The 9,506-nt window shown below is 40.4% G+C and overlaps 1 long non-coding RNA gene across 1 annotated transcript; it reads left to right on the top strand.

The window, feature by feature from the left end:
* The first annotated feature begins 232 nt into the window (after positions 1-232).
* Positions 233-4,925, top strand: LOC103591116. Its single transcript, XR_550540.1, has 3 exons — positions 233-271; positions 435-1,206; positions 4,910-4,925. It is a non-coding gene; the product is annotated as an uncharacterized LOC103591116 (long non-coding RNA).
* Positions 4,926-9,506: the final 4,581 nt, after the last annotated feature.

The following is a 9,506-nucleotide window of genomic DNA, read 5'->3' as shown; positions in this document are numbered from 1 at the left end:
AAGGCAGATTGTCCCTGCCCTTATGAAACTGTGTCTCCTCCTTTTGCCAAACATTACCACCACCCACATCCACCATCTACAATGAAAACTTAATTCAGACAGTATTCACCCGCTCTGCCAGAGTGACCCAGGAAAATGCATGTGACAACATGCAGATCCTCAGGGAGTGAGCAGCAGAGGAAAAGGCAAGAGACAGCATCAGGCCACATATTTGCACCTTTCATGCACAGCCAACCCCCCTCCCCCTTTCCCCCGGGCCCAGATTGAGCTGGTTAGAGCTTCCCAAAGCAGCTCTCAGTTGCTTTACCTTGATATCCACCCTGGCCACCTATGTTCCTATCCTTCAGATAGGCACAACATTCACTATGCTGGACTCTCTAATATTCCACTTCTAGTCTAGTTCAGTTACTAGTCCTGGGGACACAGAATTGGAGGTTAGAGCTTCCCAAAGCAGCTCTCAGTTGCTTTACCTTGATATCCACCCTGGCCACCTATATTCCTATCCTTCAGATAGGCACAACATTCACTATGCTGGACTCTCTAATGTTCCACTTCTAGTCTAGTTCAGTTACTAGTCCTGGGGACACAGAATTGGACCTAATAAATTCTAAAGAACTACTGCCAGGTGCTGAGATATTGTAGCTGGGAATTAACTGGTTTAGTCAGGGTCATTCTGAGACTACTGCTAATACCCTTGGAAAACTGGATATGCCTTATGGTGCAGATGTTCACTTAATGACAGTGGTTCATTGTTTACTTTGGCTTTTGCAAAATGTTCTGAACAATTAAGCAGAGTTTTCTAGGTTTTTGTTTTTTTGTTTTTTGAGTCAAAGGAGAGCTGGAAGATTATCAAAATATGATGGGTGAAGACGGAAATGGGAGATGGCAGAAGGAAGACCATTAGAGTCCCAGTTGAAGATGGCGTCTCTAAAACTGCCTTAATGCCTGGCACAAACCACATATTTGCATATGAACTACTACTGTTTTCCAAACTGTCGACCTCTGTTTGAAATCGTTTTGGGGGATGGTTTTGGAAACATGGTGGCATAAAATCTGAACAGTCAAGAGCTAAACCAGCAAAAAGGAGAAATGACTTCATCTGCAGCCTTCGCTGCCTTCGTCCTGTGTTGATCCTCTGTGATTTCCTCCTACTGCCCAAGATGTGTGTATGAAATTTTACCTCCCAGAAAAGCAGAAATGGCTGTGGTGAGTTTTGTTTAGTAGGAAGCCAGACATGGGAGGTAAGGGATAAATATTTTGATGTCTAAGGGCTGTAAACTGTTGATGCTTAACTTTTCCTTTTACTTAAACCTGTGCTGCACCTTTTATGAAAAGGCTGACACCCACACTTGTGCAGGGAAGACACTCTTGGGAATAAAAAGAAATGAATAATTATCAGACTCTCTAGGTGCCAGGGGGATTAGTTTGTTCCAGCTCCAGAACTGAATTTAAAGATGCAGAGCATCGGCTGTTCTGCTAGGGTAAAAAGCAAATCACTTCAGCAGTTTGAGAAAAACCTAGGGAGACAGAGACCCTATCAACTTTCCTATGGGTAATGGCATACCTTCAAATCCTGCTCAGGCTCTGTGAGGTGTGAACCCACAGATTTGACTTCTACCTCCAGAATACTGGTAAACACGCCAAGTTTCTCTCCAGAGTCACTTCTCAGTTGCCCAGACAGAGGCTATTTCTGAGGGAATTCTGCCATTTTTAACATTAAGGGGAAAAGAAATATGAAATGTATGTGAAAATATAAACTAAGGATAAAAACGTCTAATGGATACCCTGCCCCCCACCCCTTCTGTAACTTGCAAATGCTTTCTTTGTCTGCAAATATCACATAATTGATTTTGGATAGAAACAATAAAAGTCTCAAGGAAGTAAAGTTTTCAAGCCCCCTTAGCACTTCAGTTTTACTAAAACCTCCTCTTTCCAGTGCATTGCATTAGCAACTCCATTCTTTGTGATGTTTTCCTCTGCATTCTTTAGAGTAATTTTTTACTTGACAACTAGGCTTGTCAACTTTTTAAAAATCTAATCTTTGAAAATGACATAAATTCCTTTATTTCCTAAAGGCTGTTTTTATTCACCTCTCCCACAGCCTCCTCCATCCCACTTCTTTTGCTTTGTGTTTTTTTAATTTTTTTCTTTTCATCTCTTTCTTTTAACATAGTGCTATAGGTAGATCTCAAGGATTCTATAAAGAACTCAAACAGGAAAACGTAGTCGTCACCTTTTTCCCTCAATCCTGAGTAATAATTCCTTCTTAAGCTTGATCTTGGTGAAAGCTTGCTGCTTCAACAGCAGTAGGGCATGGATTCTCATCTCTGGTTGGTGACTGACTAGTCAGTGCTACTAATCAAAACAAAGCCCATGCCATCAGGAAGGAGGACAGGCTGAGAGATGGTTCTACTTGGGGCACAGCTGGGGACTCTATTACAAAGACAGGCAGGTCCTGCCCCTTAGTCTCCTTAGATCTGCATCTAATCCTGTAGCTAGAGAATTGTCTTATGAATTCTGGTTTACATGATTCCTGGTTTTGCTGTATAGCTTCAAGGGAAAAGAGGGCTGTGTTTCCATTGTTTTGCTCTGGTGACTTTTGTTATCAGGGAGCATTCTTTTGAAAGCTGTGGGAAGCTTGGGGAAAAGCTGATCAAGTAAACAGGAAAGTTCAGCCACACCCTAATAAAAAGAACAAAATAGACACCTCTCATTTGGGAAGGTGGCTGAAGGGATGGTATCAGGCTGCCTTCTGGCCATCACCTTGGCTCCGCAGGTAAATTTCTGGGCAGGGGCAAGTGCTGTTTCTAAAATCTAAATTTTTTAGAGTAGGGCCGGCCCGTGGCTCACTCGGTAGAGTGCGGTGCTGATAACACCAAGGCCCCGGGTTCGGATCCTATATAGGGATGGCCGGTTTGCTCACTGGCTGAGCGTGGTGCTGACAACACCAGGCCAAGGGTTGAGATCCCCTTACCGGTCATCTTTAAAAAAAATAAAAAAATAAAAAAATAAATTTTTTAGAGTAGAATTTACCAGTGACAAATGTAAAGAGCAATCAGGCATGGAGCAAGTTTTAGAGCTCCTGCCCAACAGCAAAATGACTGAGAAATGCACCTACAGAGCAGCAGAAAATGGGTGTAGAGGGCTTTGTAAAACTGAAGTTTCATTTGCCATGCAAGGCTATTTTAAAATATTAAAGCACTCCAAATACAATAGCCCATTTTTGTGTTGCTATAACATAGTACCTGAAACTGGGTAATTTATAAAGAAAAGAGGCTTATTTGGCTCACAATTCTGGAACAGCAGCATCTGGTGTGGGCCTCAGGCTGCTTCTATTCATGGTGGAAAGTAGCAAGGTAGCTGGTGAGTGCAAGGTCACATGGCAAGAGAAAGGGGGGGAGGTGCCAGGGTCCTTTTAATAACCAGCTCTTGTGGGAACTAATAGAACAAGAACTCACAACCCCTTCCCCCAGGGAGGGTATTAATCTATTCATGAGAGATCCACCCCCATGACCCAAATACCTCCCAACACTGCCATCCTGGGGTCAGACTTCATCATGAGCTTTGGTGGACCAAACATATCCAAGCTATATCACCAAATAATCTTACTTCAGAGTTTCCCTACCCCAATTATACCAAGCACTAGAAGGTACCAATAGCATATGCTTAACATAATGTAAAAGGAACCAGGAACCGTCTGACTTGTGCTGAACTGCAGTTGGCCGGTTGACATATTGCATTGCAGATATTTAGACATTATTTCTGATCACACAAAATTGCTTCTATATTTTGGAGGCAATGGTTTGGGAATTATATTTGGTTAGTTGTTTGGTGGTGGTGGTTATTTTCCATACTTCAGACATTTCTAGGAGCCTTAAAAGGATCTTAAATCCAGGTCTTTTTACCTAATGTGCAGAATGTTAGGAATAGCCCAACTGACATGAACAACAAAGAGACTATTAAATTAATCCAACATTGGCGGTGCTAGTACCTAAAACAATTAAAACACTGAGGACTCTGCTGGTTGCCTTTCACATTGTTAATAGCCTTTTAAAATTCAGTCATTTGGATTCAAGGAAATAAATGGTCGCTTTCCCATGGTTTTGCCACATTACTAAATACACAGCTACCAAATGTGAAATTCCAGGCTGGGTTGATGTCCAAGAGCATACAGATCTGTTTTATGTAATTGTATTTAATCACCGCCCCTCTCAAATTCTGTAAAAATGTATTCAATTACTTTATGCTTAAAAAAAAATTCTAAACCAGGCGACTCTTAGATTATTATTTTGCTTGGGGTGGGGGAAATGATTTTGAAGGAAACCTTAAAGAAAAATATTCTTGACAGGAAAAATTGCTTGAAGAAAAATTTTGACAGGAGTGCCTGGGGGTTGCTCCCGTCCAATTCCACAAACTGATGATGGTCTTCTCCCAGTTCCTCAGAGATCATCCACACCTCTAAAATAGCACAAATACCATGAAAACACCTTTTTAAGCTCGAGATAGACTCCCCATTCAAGCATAATTCCAAAAATATGATTTGGCATTTGAGCACTGCCATAGTCCTTGATTCTATGATCCCTGAATCAATTCTAATTCTTTATATATATTTCCAGTACTTTTTTAAAACCACAATTAACTGCATTTAGTCTGTTTGCCCTGGGACCTGCCTGCTGACTCTGTGGTAGCTTTTGACAATTCCTGTCTAGTTCCCATACGGTGCATTTGAGAGAAGACCAAGGATGTGTTTTCCCACATACCAGCTGCAGAGGTTTTGAAGTGTGTGGCCCAGTTCTTCACATCAAAAAGGCCCCTGGATGCAGGTGGAAACCTTAAAGAGATGTGGGGTGGTGGAGGATGTTTATGTTTGAATGCTAGAAGCTTTCTTTGTCTTTTCATTCTTACACAGCTCCCATGATGGACCACCAGAAGGGGGAGCCTCTTCAGTAGGTGATGACCCCCACTGGGTGTAGGAGGGGTTTCACTTTCTTAAACTCACATGGAGGCAATTTTAATGCTCTCTGAGGCTCTGAGTGGTTTCTCCACCACTACTTCTCTTCCACCAGTAGAGAGATGCTGTCCTTACAAAGCTGTGTTTGAGAAGACCGTGGCTTGGCTAGTGAAAGAAGCTCACATTGCAGAGAACTGCATAATACCAGGCTCTTGACTTGGCACCGTAAGTCTCAGTCACAACTGGGACTGAAGCAAGTAGTCTGCTGAAAAGCCAAGCCAGCACAAATGTTTTGAAACTAATTCCACCAAAACTCTTATGTCACTAAATCATATTACTGTAGTTTAAGTTAATCCAACTATTTAATATCATTAGGCACTAAATTAAAAAGCTTTGTGCAAAATTTTAGAAAAGATCGATATTGTAACAAAATTACATATTAGCAGTAAAAAGCACCTGAGAAAAGAAAATATTGATCTGTTGTGGTTTATATACTTGAGTTATTCTTAGGACTTTGTGGAGATTGGCACTGCTCTGATAAAGGGGAAGGAAATGTTTTGAATGCAAGAATTCTGGACTAAGAAAAATCACCCAATCTCTCCAGGCCCTGGCTCTTCTGTTTGGGATGCTGTCTGTCCCTCCTTAGCAGACAGGGTTGTTTAGAGGCTAAAATGAGATGAGGAAGGAGCTGTCCTGTACCACCAATATGTGTACAGGCCCTGGCTCTTCTGTTTGGGATGCTGTCTGTCCCTCCTTAGCAGACAGGGTTGTTTAGACGCTAAAATGCGATGAGGAAGGAGCTGTCCTGTACCACCAATATGTGTACAATTAACATGGTGAACTATGTTATGGGCTTTATTGAATGATCTCTTTCCCTTACTTGAGACTTTCTCCTCAAAGCTGTTATTACTAAGCCTCCATTTAGGAATTTAGAGAAGAAAAAGAAATAATGATAAGAAAGTAACTATCAATGTTTTAGACACACACACACACACACACACACTTTTTCCAGTGTATGGAGGCTGGTGTGCAGATCCCAAAGCCAAGGTGTTCATTTATCTATCTCCGCTTCTCCACTTCCCAAAGATTTCGAGCACCATGACCTCCTGGGGGAGAGAACCTCAGGCTTGGCTTAGTGCAGGAAAAGACCGTCAATCCCCGGCTGGAGAAGACCAGTGAAAGTGTGAAGTTGACAAATTGAGGGTCACACAAAGCAGAGAGGCACATTGAATGTTCCTGATGAACAACTGCATATTAGTATTTGTTATAGGAAAGAAAGGGGAAGAAAAATCACATAATGTGAATGGAATGTAAGACCAGTGCTCTTTATAGTGTTTGAGGGGGAAAAATCTGATGAAAAAAGCTGGTTCATTCTTTAGCAAACACTAATAAACACGGCTAAAAAGCACATTTCATAACACAGAAGCCTACATAGATGGGAGACATTTTTATAGCTTCCTTAAGTGAGTTGTTAAACTAGTGTTCTGAATTCTGTTGGTCTCCCAAGAGTGATTAATTAAATAAGTATATTCTTTATTCATTGCCCACAACTGTAATTTTTGTTTCCGTTATGCACCCTAGCAAAACTCCCAGGACCAGAGTTAGGAGGACACAATCAAGTTATGTGGTAAAACAAGAGTGCCTTCTCTGCTGGATGTTCATATTAGTTCCCTGGGTTCCCAGGGCATAAAATGTTTAGAAACATTTTTTCTCTAAACATAACAATTATTGTGCACCACAATTTTGAACCACTGATGTCCGTATCTTAAGCAGCTATCAACTTGCCAATTTCCTTTGGGTCTCCTTTATACTTTCTTACAATGTTTTCTTCTCTTTTGAGTTGTCCTTAAAAAGAGTTGGGGGCATGATTCTTTTTAAATTGATGAAAATGAAACTGTACAGATTTTTGCCCCCTTGTATCTGTGAGCATGATCTCTATCAGGCTTGAAAATCTGCTTTCTCATTTTGTATATTTGACTCTTTTGTATTCAGCATTACTTGACTCCTCATGTGCATGGTGATGTATTAAAATGTGGGATTTCTATTACCGTGTAAAAGTGTTTTGATTCTGATTTTCAACATATATCCTTGGAAAAAAAATTATATTAAACTTTTATTTCTATTTTCTTCAGCTCATCAGCTTTGCAGACGGAAAAGAAAAGTTAACAGCATTTCACTTTCCCTGTGTTAGCTAATGATGCAGTTCGTGGTGGAAAATTGTCCTCAATTATGCTGTGTTTCCTAGAGAAATAATATATGTGAAATGAATTGATGGCCTCCCTCCAACTCCCAGCACACAGAATTCCCCCAGCACCAAATCCAAACAAATTGCTATTACCATTGAACGCATTAGTGTTGAGCACAGCTGGACAAAAGACACAATTCTCTGCATCACCAGATACGATAACACACTGGAAAAAGATGGGACAACAGATCTTGGCCAACCAACTTGCTCTCACTCTAGAGTCTTAAGTGCTTATAATAGCATGATAGATGGCGTTTCCCAGCACCTCCTATCTTCATCTCTCTCAGGCAGAGACCAAGCGTAAGCTATCTATATTTTATCAATAGAGACACTGACCTTCATATAACACCTGCTTAAGAGACCTGGGGTTAGAAACCAATGTTCCCAGACAGATTTGGCATAACCAGTTCTCCACCTCAACAAACATCTGAACACCCTCCATTCTCATCCACACATTTTGAAAATGCCAAAAATTGTTCTCAAACTTAAAACAATTCCCTGAATAATGCAATGCAACAAATATAAACAACAGACCATTTTACCTGCTCTAAGCTACCATTTTCATGCTTCCCTTTCTCAAGGAGACATCATAATGAGTACTTACAGACACTATGACTTTACTGAATATGATGAATTGCCTCACCTAGTACTGGAGAAACACTCCTTTCCAGGAAAGGAAAAAGCACTTATAAATTGCATAAAAAAGAAAGGAGAGAGCCTTTGCCCTTTTTATTGTATATTTACTGTAAATCTAGTATTTGTTTTTGTTTTCTGCAAAAGGTTTCCAAAAACAAAACTGTGACAACCTTTTAGGTTAGCTTACTGATTCAACATACAAAGCTTCTAGGTCTCTCTACATACCTTGTAATTCTAAAAGCAAAATTTTCTTCCACTTTGTCTACAGATTAAGAACGCGAAAACTGGAGCAATCTTTTTGTTAGTTAACCTCTTTAGAAGACATTAAATGGAGAGCCCCCAAACCCAACATTCTCTCTGGTCCGACCATTCCTTCTCTTCTTGTCTCTTTCTCTTATTATTTTACTTTTGTCTGTTAGTCCTCTACCTTTAAAGTCTCTCTCTCTTTCTGTATGCTTGTCTTGATAACCTTTCTCTCCCTCTATCTCATCTCCTCTCCCTCCCTTTTTCTCTCCCATCTCAGTCTCTCTCTTTCAACCCATTTACCCTTCTCTTTTCTTTAGAGCACAGCACTCATCTGATGTGTATTTGTATCCCCATCTCTTGGCGCATTACAGTTGCTCAGCAAGTGTTAGGGGAACTGAATTGAACTTGGTGCCACTTTTTCCCAGCTTATATTCCTCCTGCCTACTGACCCTAGCAACTCCTATTAACACTTAAACACATTAACTCATAGTACTAAGGACTAAAGCCAGATGTGTTTTCTGATATAGGTGAAAGCTTTAGGTAGCAGGTTCTCCCCAAACCAGAAGTAGGCAGACTCCTCTATATACCACTTTGCCAATACAAAGAAAAGTTTTCCTGCCATCTCAGTGTTTTGGGAACTCATGCTTACCTGGGTAAACATGATAGGTATATTTGGATCAAGGACAGTGATGTCTGTGAGAAGTTCAATTGAGGCCACCAAAATAATTTGTTGACCTAAGATTATTCTTCATCTTATAAAATCCTTTTGTGAGACCTAGTACATGTGCACTGCAGTGCTGGATGTCTTGTGCTAGAGAGATTCTAAAATGCAGTCCAGTTTCCTGTTGATTTATTTTGCCAAGTGCTATCCCTGGTTAAAAAAGTTTCTCATAGTGATTATGAAATCATTAGGATTGTTAATATCTTCTCATATATTTATTCATAAGGTATATAGGGATATGTACATTGTAAAATAGCTTTCCATTACTTTTCATAAATATTGTACAAACACTGAAAAATCAACTAAAAAAAGTTTTAATAAAAGCAACCACTTTCTTCTGTGTTTGTATAGCACTGGGGATATGTCAGGCGGGAGGGAATAATCAGGATTGTACTCCGCTGTTTCCCAGATGAAGATGTCCCTTTTGTCATGACAAATGGAAAACTTGCCTGGGTTCTATTTTTCTCTCGTATACCTCTCCTTTTGTTACTGTAACTCAAATATTATTAGACCCCCCCCCCCATGGCCCAGTCTTTGCAGCGAAGTCCATGAGGGGGATAAAAATGCATATTAAAGTTTCATCAGGTTTTACTTTGTACTTCATGAAACTTCCAAATTTTTTCTCTCGTATACCTCTCCTTTTGTTACTGTAACTCAAATATTATTAGACCCCCCCCCCATGGCCCAGTCTTTGCAGCGAAGTCCAA

This window comes from Galeopterus variegatus, unplaced genomic scaffold (assembly GCF_000696425.1).
Source record: "Galeopterus variegatus unplaced genomic scaffold, G_variegatus-3.0.2 Scaffold928, whole genome shotgun sequence".
Lineage (NCBI taxonomy): Eukaryota > Metazoa > Chordata > Mammalia > Dermoptera > Cynocephalidae > Galeopterus > Galeopterus variegatus.
The sequence above is the reverse complement of the archived record's forward strand: the minus strand, read 5'-3'. Positions and strand labels throughout refer to the sequence as shown.